This window comes from Phoenix dactylifera, chromosome 16, assembly GCF_051530095.1.
Source record: "Phoenix dactylifera cultivar Ajwa chromosome 16, Ajwa_hap1_PhDact_Kaust_v1.1, whole genome shotgun sequence".
NCBI classification, from domain to species: Eukaryota; Viridiplantae; Streptophyta; class Magnoliopsida; order Arecales; family Arecaceae; genus Phoenix; species Phoenix dactylifera.
This window is the reverse complement of record NC_143205.1, coordinates 8,674,835-8,690,055: the sequence shown is the minus strand read 5'-3', so window position 1 is coordinate 8,690,055 and position 15,221 is coordinate 8,674,835.

The following is a 15,221-nucleotide window of genomic DNA, read 5'->3' as shown; positions in this document are numbered from 1 at the left end:
AGAGAAATCTGGGGCCCCTCTTTCGCTCTTGCAGTGCCCAGAACCGTGTTGGTCTCAAGGGAGCCCCCACTCCCTAGTTGTCTCAAGGTGAACTTCAATAGGAGTGTTGACAAGGGGGTGTATCAGGAGGTACGGGCTTCGTCATCAGAAACCATGAGGGCAGATTGGTAACAACAATTAGAAAAACCTCCATCTGGCACATTTCCCAATCTAAGGATTGTTTGTCAGGTCTTTCCAATGTCGGGGAAAGGATCAGCAGCAAACCACCTTTTTTTACAAATGATTGTGATTATGGAGTTGCACAATCCTTAGCTTGCACCGAGCTCAGAGCTGCATGGGAGGGTGTTACCTCTGCAAGGCGAAGACTGAAGGCGGACCACATCTTCTTTGAGGGTGATTTAGCCACGGTAATCGAGTGGATCTGGGGTCGGGGTGTCGATTCCAGACCGCTGCTCTAGGACATCCGTAGACTCTTAGCCGAGTGTGGACTATCACGAGCTTTACACATCTTCAGGAAAGCGAATAGCGCTGCTAATTGGGTGGCTTCCTTCGCAGCCTACCACTCTGGTGGCTTTGCTTGGGAAGACCTTGCATTGGTTCCTGTACCCTTGCTCTGGTTTATCTTTTCTGATTCAGTTGGCTGCACTCACACTCGTCGCGTGTAAGCTACTGTTGTACCAAAAAAAAAACAGACTTATCCCTTTCGCTCTCCACTTTGCCCCTTTCTTGTGCATCCGCCACTTGTCTCTGTAACACCCCTATTGTTGCCTGTCCTCTGCTCCACCGATTGATTTAGCCAATGTTGGAGAATGGTCTCTGCTCTACCGAATGATTTAGCCGCTGATGGAGGATAGTGATAGTAGTTGACAAAGGATAATTATTAATAAGAAATCTAAATTCACTTATGTTAGGGTTAAACATAAAGGATTTTATTTTTATTGATCCCTAAAATTAATTTTTTTGGATTCTAAAATTAAAATTTTATGCGGATTTTATTATATTATTTTTATATAAATTTTTATTAAAATTTTGATTGTCCATATACGTTATTATTTTATTTTTATACAGTTTGCATTATCAAAAATTACAAAATTTTGAGATATTTACTTTCGCTCTTCCACTATCTTCCACTCTCTCCTCTTCTCTCTCATTTTTTTCTTCTTCTCCTACCATACGCGATGCCCTCTAGATCCTCCCCATGAACCTAGCATCCTCTCCGCCCTCTCGATCCTTCGCATGGACCTAGCATCCCCTCCGATGCTTGCGTTGTGGACTCATTGGCCTCCCCTTCATTGCCTTAGCATGTGTTTGTATTTAAAACTACTTGTGCACAGTTGATCGAACGCAGACAGTCAGCGGCTAAAGAAAGCAACGCCTCTATAAACGGCATGCTTTAGCAATGGCATTGGTGGGTCATATAAAATCTTAAAACAAAAAAATTATCATATAGGATCGATATTTCCCGTATTGGAAATTCTTGGTTAGACATTCTACCTAGACTAATGAAAAACCGTCACGTCAGCATTCTGCAACCAGCTCAACCTACTGCGCCTTAAATAGGTTAACTTTCGACATGCAAAATTAAAATTTGAAAAATTTTCCAATGCAAATTTAAAATTAGGATGAAAATTGTGAAGTAAAACTTCTGTCAGCATGGAAAACCGAGCTACGCCTTCTTCTTGGATCACGTCTCTTATGTTCTCTCCACGTACCACCCAAAATCCCATCGCTATCCTCCTCCAATGGCTCTGTTTCCTCTTTGTTCACACTGCATCCATAACGAATATAGACTGAGTAATAATAGATTGTTAGAAGGAACATCTTTTGTGGGCTAAACAAGAAGTTCTGAAAGGATGTTAACTTTTAATAAAAACCAGTAGGCCGAAATATATGTTTGGTAAGCCAAGTTATACTCGGCCAATAGGCTGAGGTATTTTGACAATCGAGTAAAATGCTCAGTTACTAGTCCAATTATTACTAGAAAGATGCCAACTTTAGACCAAGTATCAAAAAATTAAAGCAAGTGGAAATACCAAGAATGTAGACCAATATACCAAGGGTGCATGGTATGCTAAAGGTGTAGATCGATACGCCAAGGTTGCAAGCAGATATTCCTATCGATTTAGATCCAAGGGTGCAAGCCGATTAACTAGGATGTATACCCAGAGGGCAAAAGTTATCGACCTGGGATGAGGCCTTAATAGAGCAGAGTTCTAGGATGGTGGCTACCCAACTATTACCACTATCCATGATGTGAGAGTAGTAGTTAGATACCTACCATGGGTGGAAACAGTAGTCCATGTGGTACACAATAGAAAGAACAAGTATCCAAAAATGAATAGTGATACCGATCTCTCTACTATGATATGAGAGGAGGATAACACTATCCATCAAGTATGGCAATGATGGCTATGTGCACACCTTAACAAAGACAAGTATCCAACATGAGCAATAGTTCCTGTCTTTCCACTAGATGGGAGAAGAAATGAAGCAATATCTACTTTGACAATAGAGGCCTATGTAGCACACAATAATGAGGACAAGTATCCAAAGATAAATATTAGCATCCATTTTACTAGTTAAGACAACTTATAAATATCAGGTTGTAATCGTGAAGTGTTGACCCTAAAGGGTTGATTTTTATGAAACTAAACAGTTGAGTCAAAAGTTCACTAACTAATTATTTTAAGTTTAAATAATTAATATCAGAAAGCAAGAAGAAAGCTTTCAGTTGCTCTCAAATGAAGATGATCTATCTAAAGCTCCACATCAAGAAGTTGAACTCTAAAAGGCCAAAAAATATTTTTTGGAAGCTCACAAACAAGCACAGAATATTTCATCCTGAGCTACCTCAAGAGTCAATCCCAAGCTTGCAACGAGTCGACCCCGACATACTATTGCAAATCAATTTTAGTTGATTGCTTGAAAAATCAATTAGGTTGATTGTGAACCCGAAAAATAATTGGTGTAGATTTTGGTTGATTTTTTGAGAAAATCAAATAAGTTGGTTGTGAACCTGAAAAATAATCGGTTGAAGGTTTTGGTTGATTGCTTAGAAAAATCAACTGGGTTTGATTTCAAACTCAGAAAATAATTGTGTTGTAATTTGGGTTCTAGATTATAATAAAATTTTCAAAAAGAAAGTCTTGAAGAGTGGACGTAGTTGCGGGGTTGGCACTGAACTATTATAAATCTTTTGTATTTGCATTGTCTGATTTGTTTGCTTTTATCAGTTTACTTATCAGTTTACTACTAAAGTTTATATTCTTCTATCAAGTATTTAATTCCACTGCATCTACTTAAAATTTTTGAAAAATCCAATTCACCCCTCCTCTTGGGCTACATAGCTAGGCAATAAGTGGTATCAGAGCTTGATACTTAAGTCTAGACCTAATCGTCAATGAGTTAAAGATCTATGACAGCCCTTGTTGGTACCTCTATTGTTGAGGGTCAATCCACAAATAGACCTCCTCTGTTTAATGGCACAAACTACACCTTTTGAAAAGCACGCATGCACATTTTTATTTAAGCACTAGACTATGACATGAAGAGAGTCATAGCTGATGGACCTCACACACCCACAAAGATTATTGATGGTTTGCCTCTTTCCAAACTCGAAGGAGAATAAGATAAATTAGACAAAAAGATGGCTCAGCTTAATGCTAAGGCCATAAATATTTCATATTGTTCATTAGATGCTAATGAATTTAATTGAATTTCAACTTGTTTATCTACTAAAGAAATCTGAAATAGGCTGGAGGTAACTCACGAAGGCGTTAACCAGGTTAAAGAATCAAAATCAATATATTTGTACATAATTATGAATTGTTTAAAATGGAGTCCAATGAGTCTTTTTCTGATATGTTTACTCAGTTTACAAATATTATTAATGGACTTAAATGTCTTGGTAAGTCATATTCTAATAATGATTTAGTGAGAAAAATTTTTAGATTTTTACCCAGAATATAGGAGGCTAAAGTCACTATTATCCAAGAAGCAAAAAACCTCAATACCCTTCCTTTAGAAGAATTGCTGCGTTGACTGATGACTCACGAGCTTTCGATGAGGCATAACTTTGAAAAAAAAATCATCGCTCTCAATCAAATGCTCAAGAAGAAGATGAGAGCAAGAAATCTGACAGTATAGAAGGGGGTGAGGAAATGACCCTCATTACAAATTAAAAGAAGGCCTTTGGCTAAGAGTGAGGAGAGTAAAGAAAAAGAAAAAGGGCAGCCGCTTATATGCTATGAAGTAAGAAACTAAGCCACTATAGAACAGACTACCCACTACTGCAGAAAGCTTAGAGAAAGCCAAAGAAGAAAGCAGTGGATGCTACCTAGAGTGATAGCCACGAATCAAATTCAAAAGAAGAAACCTAAGAAACAACAATCTTATACCTCATGATTCATGAGGATGAGGTAAAATCTGAATCTTTAAATGGTTTTACTGTGAGATACGAGGTTGAAGTCGGCAACCCCAGCCAACTTCAGTCCCATACTCCTTTTGGAAGGAGCCAGAGCAGAGGATCGTGATTGTGACCCTCTCCAGCTCCTTCGAGTGCGATCAGGGTGAAGGCGCCGCGGGCATTCCGTGGCACCCCCCTCCCTCCACGGCCGCGAATTTCGCTCAGCCACCGCGATTCATGCGGCGAAGAGCTGTTACCATAGGTTTATAAAGCCCCTTTCCTCTTCCTCCTAAGACCACCTCCGAGCCCTCTCTTCTTCTCTTCCTCTCCTCCCTCTCCTCCCTCTCCTTCCTCTGCTCTTGCTTCCCAAGTGGCCGGCGTGCCACCCGGCCAAACACCACCACCGATTTTCCCATGTTTTGAGATTTGTTTCGCCGTTGGAAGCACCCACCAAACACTGCCGCTGCCGCTTGACCGCCGAATCGAGCAACCGCAGCCGAGATCTTCCTTCCGCCGCCTCTGCCACCACTAGTAAGCTCCCATAAACCGAGATCTTCTCGATTGCTTCTCGACCCCGGCCACCGCAGCGGCCGCCGGCCGCCACTACGGTCGGCTGGCCGTCGACTAGGTGACGGCCTCGACTTGCCTAGGCCGGCCACCCAGCCGGCCCTTCCCTCCTCCTTCTGGCTCCCTTCTTCTTGATTTGGGGGAAAGGCTGGGGAAGGAGGAGAAGCCCAATCATGGGCTGAACAGGGCCAACGTTGGGCCCTATCCATTGCAGGCCCAACTTGGGCCCAATCTATCCTGGTTGGGCCCACTTAAGCAGTACCCTTTGTGGGCCCAACTTGGGCCCAGTTCAGACCCGAAACCCAAAATCAATTCAGACCTGAAGCCCAAAATTCGAAACCTAGTTCAGACTCGAAACTCGAACCTGTTTGTCCAATAAATAAAATTTTGCAGTTAAGCCTTTGACAGTATATTATTTCACAAAAGAGTCCTCTGCAATTCATGTTTGATTCCTATAGGAAAGATTTATTACCTAAAGGTCTTCAAATATATTTATTTAGTCCCTTCACTCAAGTTTTATTATAGAATAGTACCCTATAATTAAGTATTAGTCCCTCCAATGAATTTTATTGCATAAATAATTCATTTACAGGCCAACTTTGGGGGCCCTATTGGGCCAGATCTACGTGGGCCCATTGGGTCGTATCCGATGTGGGCCCTATCGGGTCATGCCCATTATGGGCCAACTCTGGGCCCTACTGGGCCTTGTCCAATAGTATTATTTTTGGTTTTGCTTAGCTCTGAAATTAACAAATAAATTAATTAAATTTAAACAGGTGAACCTGATCTACTTATCTGAAGTAGGAGTTAAGCGAGAAGAGGTAAGTAACTTAATTCTTCAAAGTACATTTTTCAAATTATTTGGTAAAATAATTATTAGTGGATTAAATTTTAAAATATATTTTGTATTTAGTAAAATGGGTTTGGCATGTTAAATTTGATTTGAAATTTATGTTATATGCTCTGAAATCCGTAAACTATGACTGGGCATTTTATGAAATCTATTTTTATATATATGCATTTTCAGCATGGCTATGACCTATTCTGTTCTGTTGTGGCCCCGCCAATGAAGATTATACGTTGGACCTGTCGACTTGTAATCTACGAAGAACCGATTTCGACACCGCGCCATCGGTGATTAGAATAGTGGATTTGGACACCGGCTGCCATCGGTGGATAAATATAGTGGATTTGGCACTTTTGTGTAACACCGGCTGCCATCAGTAGATAAAAATAGTGGATTTAACACCTTGTGCAACCTATACCACAGGGTTACGTGGCCTTAGCCAATTTGTGTTGAGACTTTAGTATCAGAGTTTTTATGAAAATACTTAATAAATTTCAAAAAAAAATATGCTTATTTTTGATTTAATTTTCAGTCATATTTTGTGTTTTGATTTATTATCTGATATGCTCTGATCCCACTTTGGAATATATTTTTTTATTTACTGGGCTAGTGTAGCTTATTGTCTTATTTTCTCTATTTTTCAGATCCAGAGGCTTGATCGCATGGAATTCGAGAGTGCGTTAGATTTTCTAATGACTTCTTCAATTATTGGCATTTTAGTTAGATTAGCTTGGACATTGAATTATGTTGGCATATGCTATTTTGAAATTTTGTAAGACTGCTTTTGAACAACTTAAATAATTATGTCATCTTTAAACATCTATGATTAGTACTTAAATAAGTTTTAAGCATCTGTATTTGCTTTGATATGATCTGCTGCCTTGCACACCTGTGCGGTCCGCCATGCGGGCGTGCGGCGTCTGCCTCGCTTTGGGCACGGGGCGTGACAGATTTGGTGGTATCAAAGCTAGGTTAAGATCACTAGGGATTGTAACTAAAACATTTATATTTGAGCCTAAGTTTTAGGATTCCTAGGATTTGTCGGAAAGGTTGAGAGATGGATAGAAACTAGACAAGGGGATAATGTTCATTTGTTTTTGCTAAATATTTCGTATTATTCTGTTTGGATGATTTTATGACATTTATATATTATCACTGAATCAGAATGTTGCATCGCTGTGTCCGTAGCCTGAATCAGATGGTTAGGGGCTCTCGAGGAAGAGTCCCTACTAACCAAGCGGGCGAGGTATCGCAAAGGTCAGGGCCTCAGGATCAATCAACAATGACTCCGGAAACTATCACCAAAAATCAAACCCAGGTGCTTGAACTGATTGAGGAGGTCATCAAGTTAGTACGCCAACAAAGGCAACAACCTCAGCAAACAGTCCAGCAAGATGTTGGTCCTCCTGAGCAAAGAAGGAGTATAGCGGAATTCAAGAAAATGGCTCCTTCAGCTTTTAAAGGCGCCACTAGTCCTTAAGAGGCTGAAGCTTGGATAGATGAAATGGAGAAAGCCTTCAGCGCAATAGAGTGCACTGATGAAGAGAAGGTTAGATTTGCCATCTATATGCTTCAAGACCGAGCTCATCATTGGTGGAAGTCAGTGGAGCGCACATTGGCATATGAGCACGAGGCAGTTATCTGGCAGAGATTTCGTACAGCCTTCTACTCCAAGTATGTCCCCTCTAGTCGTCTGAGGGAGCTAGAAAGGGAATTTCTCAATCTGAATCAAGGAGCTATGATTGTGGATAAGTATGAGGCAGAATTTGACACGCTATCTCGGTTTGCTCCCACCCTCGTCATGCATGCAGAGTCCCGGATAAGCTGATTTGAAGAAGGATAGAAGCCTCACTTACGTCGAGGTTTGGCCGCAGTGCACTCAATAAATTATAATGACCTGGTAGACAGGGCCAAGAATATGGAAATTGTCTGGAAGAAAACCCAAGATACAAAAGATAGAATACAAAAGAAGAGGAGCAGAGATGATGATACTCATAGTTGATCAGTGCTAAATAATGTATAAATTTATCTATTTTACATAGCACTTATTATTATTGTTATGCACATATTTTAAATTTAAACATAAGAAAATGTGTTTCTCCTCATCATTGCATTTTAACAAATTATTAGAGGTAATTCAAGCTTGATTTAATTATTTATTGGTCGAGTCCGATGTGTGCAAATCGAGTCGAACTAATCAGGATGATGTCTGAACCTAAACCACACACACCTCCTGCATCCAAGGATCAAGCCTTCATCCTAGCGGTCCAACTTCTAGATCTCTTTCCTTTCAAGTCCATAGCCCCTGTTCCATGTGCATGGATCTTTTCCTAGACCCCCCCCCCCCCCCCCCCCCCGGCTTCAAAATAGAGCTAAGTCGCATCCTCCTCCTTCGGCTTGATCCTAGTTGTCCACATATGAAGTCTCGCACATCATTCCTTTCGGATTAGATCATCTCTTGGAAATCTCTTCTTCCCGTTTACGTGCACCCCATGTCCAAGCTTCTTCCACGTCACATCTTCCCTCCCATGAACGCTTCCACCTGTGAAGGAGTTCTCCCAGCAACGTCCATGGAATCTTCCAGCGCCCCAGCTCATCTTCCCCACTTCTGCGATTCAAGGCTCATCTCCCAGCCATCCCGAGCGATCCGCGTCATCATGCGAGCTCATCTTCCATCACCCACGTCATTCCTCCCATTCCGGATGAACTCCATCTCCCTTCCGCGTCCAACAAACCGGGCTCTGTTTCGGAACAGAGCCAAAATCCTCTGCATGATCCACAGGATAAACTCAAATCCCAGCTTCTTCCGGATTGATCCCAGCGTCCCCCGCTCGAGTGATCGCAACCAAATGCAACCTACAATGCGTCCACAACTTCCTCCCGTTCGTGATCAACTTCTCAGCATCCGTGGATAAGCTTCCAATGCCAGATCCCAGCTTCTACGGCCTCCCAACGTCCCACACTCATCCCGATTGCCTCCCATGATTTTCTTCTCCGAATTTTCCCAGCCGTCCCAGTTCCCCTGTTCCGAGTTCATCCTTATCTCACGGATCAGCCATTAGCCAAATCCAAACTCCCCTCATCCAGATAAGTTCCAGCCTCTTCCGTGTGGTGAAATGGCATCAAACCATCTTCCAGATTTGATCTCCTCCCAGATCTTCTTCCGGATTCCTCCCGTTCGCACTCAACCTCCGAGATCCTCTCAACATCCACAGTCTTCTCTTGCTTCGGAACAGAGCCGAGACCCATTCCATCATCCACGGACTCCTCCCGCGATGCAAGCCAAGCAATCTTCTGCATCGCCATCCACCGCTCGCGAATCTCCCCTGTTACGCATGCGTATCTCCCAGCATCCCATCTCCTCCCGAGTCCAGCTGAAAGTCTTCTGGATCACTCCTATTCAGAGAATCCAACCGTCCGTGATGATTCGCTCCACGTCTCACCCGCGTCCGCATAGAAGCCGTTCCTCTCCCTTATCTTCTCACTCGGAAGAGCAAATCCTCCAACTAATAACAGGGGCTGGTGAGGCTATAAAAGAAGGGGAGTTCTCCTCTTCAGGGGAGTCATATTCGGAGGAGACGGAGCTTCTTCCTGTCGCCGAGTTTCCAAAGAAGTCAGAGAGAGGGGAGGAGGGAGAAGACGGAGAAAGGAAGGAGGTAGCCGTGATGGGAGTCCTCTGCATTGCTGCTGTCATCCCCTATTGCATAGAAGGCTGATCTCTTCACTAGGGATGGATGAAGCCCTGACAAGCAACAACGGTTCTTGTATTTTTTTTATTTATGTTCTTGAAATTTTATGAACTTGTTCGATCTTAATGAACATTCTTTTTATCTCATATTTAAATTCTGTGATTTTAAGTATGACGTTTATACAACTGTTCTTCATAATCATTAAGTAAATATAAGATAGTCCATGCTTAAGGAAGATGTGGTGTACTACCATCTTAGATTAGGGTAGACATTTCATGCCAACTGAAGATGGATTATTCCCAAATTGCTTTTGTGAATTTCTATATGAATGCTTATTAGGCTTATAGCCAATTTGTATGTTAGTCCAAGAATGAGGTAAAATATAATTAATCATTGTTGCTATGTTAGTGGTGAACTTCTTGCCCTAGGCTCTCTCAACTAATATCATTTTAATTGCATTTCTTTTAAATTATTTAGTTCAATAGTCTTCACAAACTCTCTTTTTCAAATATTTTACGAAAACAATTGTACCCCAATCCCTGTGGATCGATACCCGTAATCACTATCCTACTAGCTACGATACATGCTATTGCATGGTCTTTAAAGTTGATTATCAATAGTGGATGGAATTCTAGCAGGACAGCAAAATCTTGTAATAGATCTTGGCAATCAGAAAAGCAGAAATCTTATGGAGAGACTATTCAACAAGACCAGTCTAAATATGAAGTATGTGGAGGTGCCCATAAGACAGAACTCTGTAGACGATTATCTGGCGCATGTTTCAGATGTGGCCAACAGGGTCATAAGATAGCAGAGTGCCCTCGCAATCGGCAAGTATCACAATCAGTTCAGAGGCCCCAAGCCACAGGGATCCAACAAGTACAAGCTTTTCCTGCTCCAATTCAGTCGGCTCAGTCTTCTTCTCCTAAGCATCAGGCAGGGGGGAGACCGCGCACACAGAGTCGTATTTACGCACTGACTCAGCAGGATGCTTAGGCATCCGACACTATGGTGTCAGGTACACTACCGGTTGCTTCTATTTATGCTCATATATTGTTTGATTCTGGTGCTACATATTTCTTGTGTCATCGATATTTGTACAAAAACATGACCTACCTTGTGTGCTGTTAGAGTATGATTTGCATGTTAGCACCCCTACCGGAAATGGGATGATTGGTAATTAGGTCTGCAAGACTTGTCCAGTTCAGATAGTAAGTGGAGACTTACCTGTCGAAACAAACACAATGTAGAAAACCAACTCAGGACATGAGATACAGGACTGAACCCATCGGATAAATATATGATGAAATTTGAACTGCTTGAGAACATTGATCAAGGAATTCCACTGCACACAATCATAAGCCTTCCCTGTATCAACCTTTACCATCATGATGCGCAGCTTACCGCAAGAAGATTAGTCGGTGTTATGACTATGCCACAGAAAACATGCGGTCATAGTTCAGGATCGATAAGATGAATTGAGTATTTGAAAGAATATAAATTTATAAACGAAATTTAATAGTTTAAGAAAGATTTGGTTTGCATATATACTTATTTTCTACAAATTATTATCTATCTAATTACCTGATTGATTTAGCTAAGGATATTGTTACTAGGTTGTTTAGCTCATTATATAATTTTTTTATTTTTTTTAAAGATTCAGAGAACTAGCCTACCAGAATTTTCAATATAGGTGAGCGACTAAAATAACTATAGCACAAGTTATCTTAAATTAGAGTTTATTTAAAATAATGTATTGCCTTAGATTAATGATGGAATTGTAAGACATTGTAGTTGAGTTAGTTAAAGAAATAAAGTTTGCATATTATTAGTTAAATTTTTTCACTGCATATTTGTATTATCATATTGAGATATCTTGCATGCTTGTGGGAAGAGTTTTCTATAAGTATACGGCAATTGACGCAACCCCCAGCTCGCGATCTCGGATCGGAGGTGTGACAATTAAAATGGTATCAAAGCATAAGTGGATAAATTTTAAAATAAGAAAATCTGACATAGGAAAAGTGTAGGTGGGTAGACACTAGGAATATGGGGACATACATCTATGTAGATTGCATTGTAAGCTACTTTAAAGAATTTCTATTAAACCTTTGTGATTATGTATAAAAAGGTTACCAAGAAATTATGATAAAATTTATTTATACGGTTTGATACTGGATGGAAGGTTGGGCAATCTAGGAATCAAATTATAATTAGTTAGATTTGGATCTAAATTAAGTGCAAGAGAATTGACCATGAAATATTATCATGCATTATGATTATTTGTTATTTAAGTGAACCTAAAAACTCAAAAATCGATATGGAGGTATATTCCGATATTACTTAATTCTGAAAGTAATTTTTTTAATGGAAAGGTAGTATTTATTCATAATAAGTTATTTAAGATTTGGGACTACGAAAGATTTTTTTTATAGTATCCTTTTGAAATATTCTTAGAGGTTTGAATCTCTATGTGGATTATGAATGAAACTAGCATGTAGAAGAAAAATATGTTGGGGGATTCTGCAAAAAGGTTATTTTCTTATTGAAGATTTGATTTTAATTTGAGATCATAAAGTATTATTCATGTTGGTGGAATCATTAATAATTTTTATCACCATCTTTGGATCCAAATAAAAGATTTTATTTATGTCCATCAGAGACTATGTGATGTGTAATAAACTTCATTCAAAGTTTGGGCTTATAGGTTAATTTAGAGATCTTTTGCCAACGTTGTTGAGATTGTTGATAAAATCTAGTTTTGCATAAAAAATTTGAATTTTTTAGGTTTCCATGATTATCATAGAAGATTTTTCATAAATATTAAAGATCTTGATGAAGAAAACTCTAGAAAAGATGATTGAAATGATTTTACTCATATCTATTGATTTAAGGTCTTCTAACTTAGTGGATCATTGAGAAAATTTTTCTAGCTGTTTTACTTGTAGAAGTTTGACTTAGAATCGTCTAGTTGAGTTGAAAGAGAATTAAAATTCAATTCATTTTGCATTATAGTAACTAACCTATATGATAGTTTTGAATGTTTCAATTAATTGGAGGGTTAATCTAGATGGATGTATTCAAGGTGGACTAGGGGACAAGAATCAAAAGTTTCTTTTTGGGCTTTACTTGAAAATTGAAATTTTGGATCTATTTAATTGATAATACAAGGTATCATTTTGAACAAAAATTATTAGTGAATCCAAAGGATTTTGGTGGTTTGAATCAGAGTGTGAAGCGAAAGCGTAGTGATCTGAATTATTTTTCTAAGTTGGTCAAAAGTATTATCTTTTTGATTTGGCAAGTTTTAATAACAAAAGAATTGATATATTTCCTTGTATAGTAGGATTGCCTTGATAAATGAAAGCACAATGTTGTGATTTTTTTTGGATGTCGCTGCACTATCTTAGGTTCCCCAATTTTATGTCGTGCTAAGAAAATTTTTAAGATCTTGAGACTAGAATTAATGAGTCATTGCTTTTGATCTTGTATCTGGAATATTTTGGTGTAGACCTCTTTTATCCAAAATTTGAAGCTTGAACTTCTTTAATTAATATCAACCCTCTATCTGATTGAAAGAAAATGAGGTTATCAATCGACTTTGATGAATATTCTACTAGGAGTGGATTAAAGTTGTTTATGATCTAATATTATGATAGATCGGTTAATCAAGAGCAGTTGATATTTTGATAAAAGAAATTTGATATTACTATTCAAAATTAAAATGTTGATTTGTGTTTATGAGAGAGAGAAGTTTGATTTACATCATCTAAAAAAAATGAAGTCTAGAAGTATTTGAACCTTATCCTTCTGATAAGATCTAATGATGAAGTTGTATTAAGTAGAATTATTGAAAATTTGAGGATCAGATTAGAACTATGTATCTCTAACGTTTTGAAAGTGCAAGAAAACAAAATTTCATGGACAAAATTTTTTTTAGGGGGCAGAACATAAGACCCAATGGACTGGGCTCAGTCCACTTGACCAACCCAGCCCTTTTTGGCCCAAAGGGAAAAAGAAAAAAAATTGCATGTGCTGCACACGTGCCTGGAGGGAAGAGAATCCCGACCGGAGTCTTCTTCCTCTCCAAGAAGGTCGGACGGAATCCGACTCTAAGCCGGATTCCGGTCGCGGCAGAGCTCTATATGAGCTCCTCTCCATCCCTCCCCACCAAAAAGCCAGCCCCAATCGGACCTCTTCGTTGAAGATCTCTTCGATTTACTCTCTGAAGCTCGGTCATCGTCGTGCTGCCGCCACATCCAAATGCTGCCAAGAACTAGGTAAAAACCCAGTCCCCATCGACCCACTCTCTCTCTCTCTCTCTTTCGGATTCATTGGAGCCTCGATGATGGCTGGTGATCGTCAAATTTTAGGCAAAAAGGTGATGCTTTGCTTTTCCTGTTTTCAAAAACCGACCCTAATTTCTTTCGATTTTAGAACTGGATTTGATCGATTGATTTTGACACCTCATGATTTTAGAACTGGAATATGAAATCTAGAACCATATGAATATCGACCTGGCTATGTTGATAACCCCACCAATGGAGGCTAATACACTGGCACATAATTTGTTCTAAAGGTTGTGTCCAAGATGATTAATGACGTATTGTTAGCAAATTAGCGATCCTGAAAGACTTTGCTGCAAGATGATACGCAACTCACCACAAGAAGATTCATCAGTGTTATGACTCTGCAATGAGGAATATGTGGTCATAACTCCGAATCGATAAGATGAATTGAGTATTTGAAAGAATACGATTCATAAACGAAATTTAATATTTTAAGAAAAATTTGATTTACATATATGCTTATTTTCTACAAATTATTATCTATCTGTTTGCCTAATTTATTTAGCTAAGTGATAATTACTTATTAGGTTGTTTAGCTTATTATACGATTTCTTACTTTTTTACAAATTTAAAGAACTAGCCTACCGGAGTTTTCAATATTAGAGAGCGACTAGAAGAATTGTGGCACAAGTTATCTTAAATTAGAATTTATTTAAACTAATGTATTGCCTTAGATTAATGTTGGACTTGTGAAACATTGTAGTTGAGTTAGTTAAAGATATAAAGTTTGCATATTATTAGTCAAATTATTTTGCTTTATAGTTGTGATATTATGTTGAGATGCCTTGAATGAATGCTTGTAGAGCGAGTTCTCTATGAGTCTGATGTGACCTGCAGCTCGCAGCTCGCGATCTCAAGGCAGAGGTGTGACACCCTAACTTTTCTTTTTTTTTTTTTTCCCCTTTCGCTTATTATAACGCTCCCAAGAACTCATTGATCGGCACCTTCCGGAGAGAGTTTACCGCAAGCTCCATCAATGCAATCAAACATGGTCAGGAGATCGTCTGACTGTTTGGAATCACGAAATGAAAGAAATAAAAAATAATTTTTGAGCGAGAGACCAGAATTCTTCTAAGAGCATTTAGCTCCAAAAACTTTTTACAAGAAATAATAAAAAATCTTGCATACAGAAAATCAGCATGATCCATATAATTTGCAATTCCAAACCTAAGATTTCAACTAATTCAGATTTTTCTAAATTATAGATCAAACTGACACATTATATCATACTGTTAAATGATCAAGTTTATTTTCATTCAACGCATGGGTAAAAAGCCTAAAAATTGAATATTTTTAGTCTTTAGCTAATTTAAATATCATAAATCATCATCCATGACATTGATTTTCATGTTGCAAATTATGCC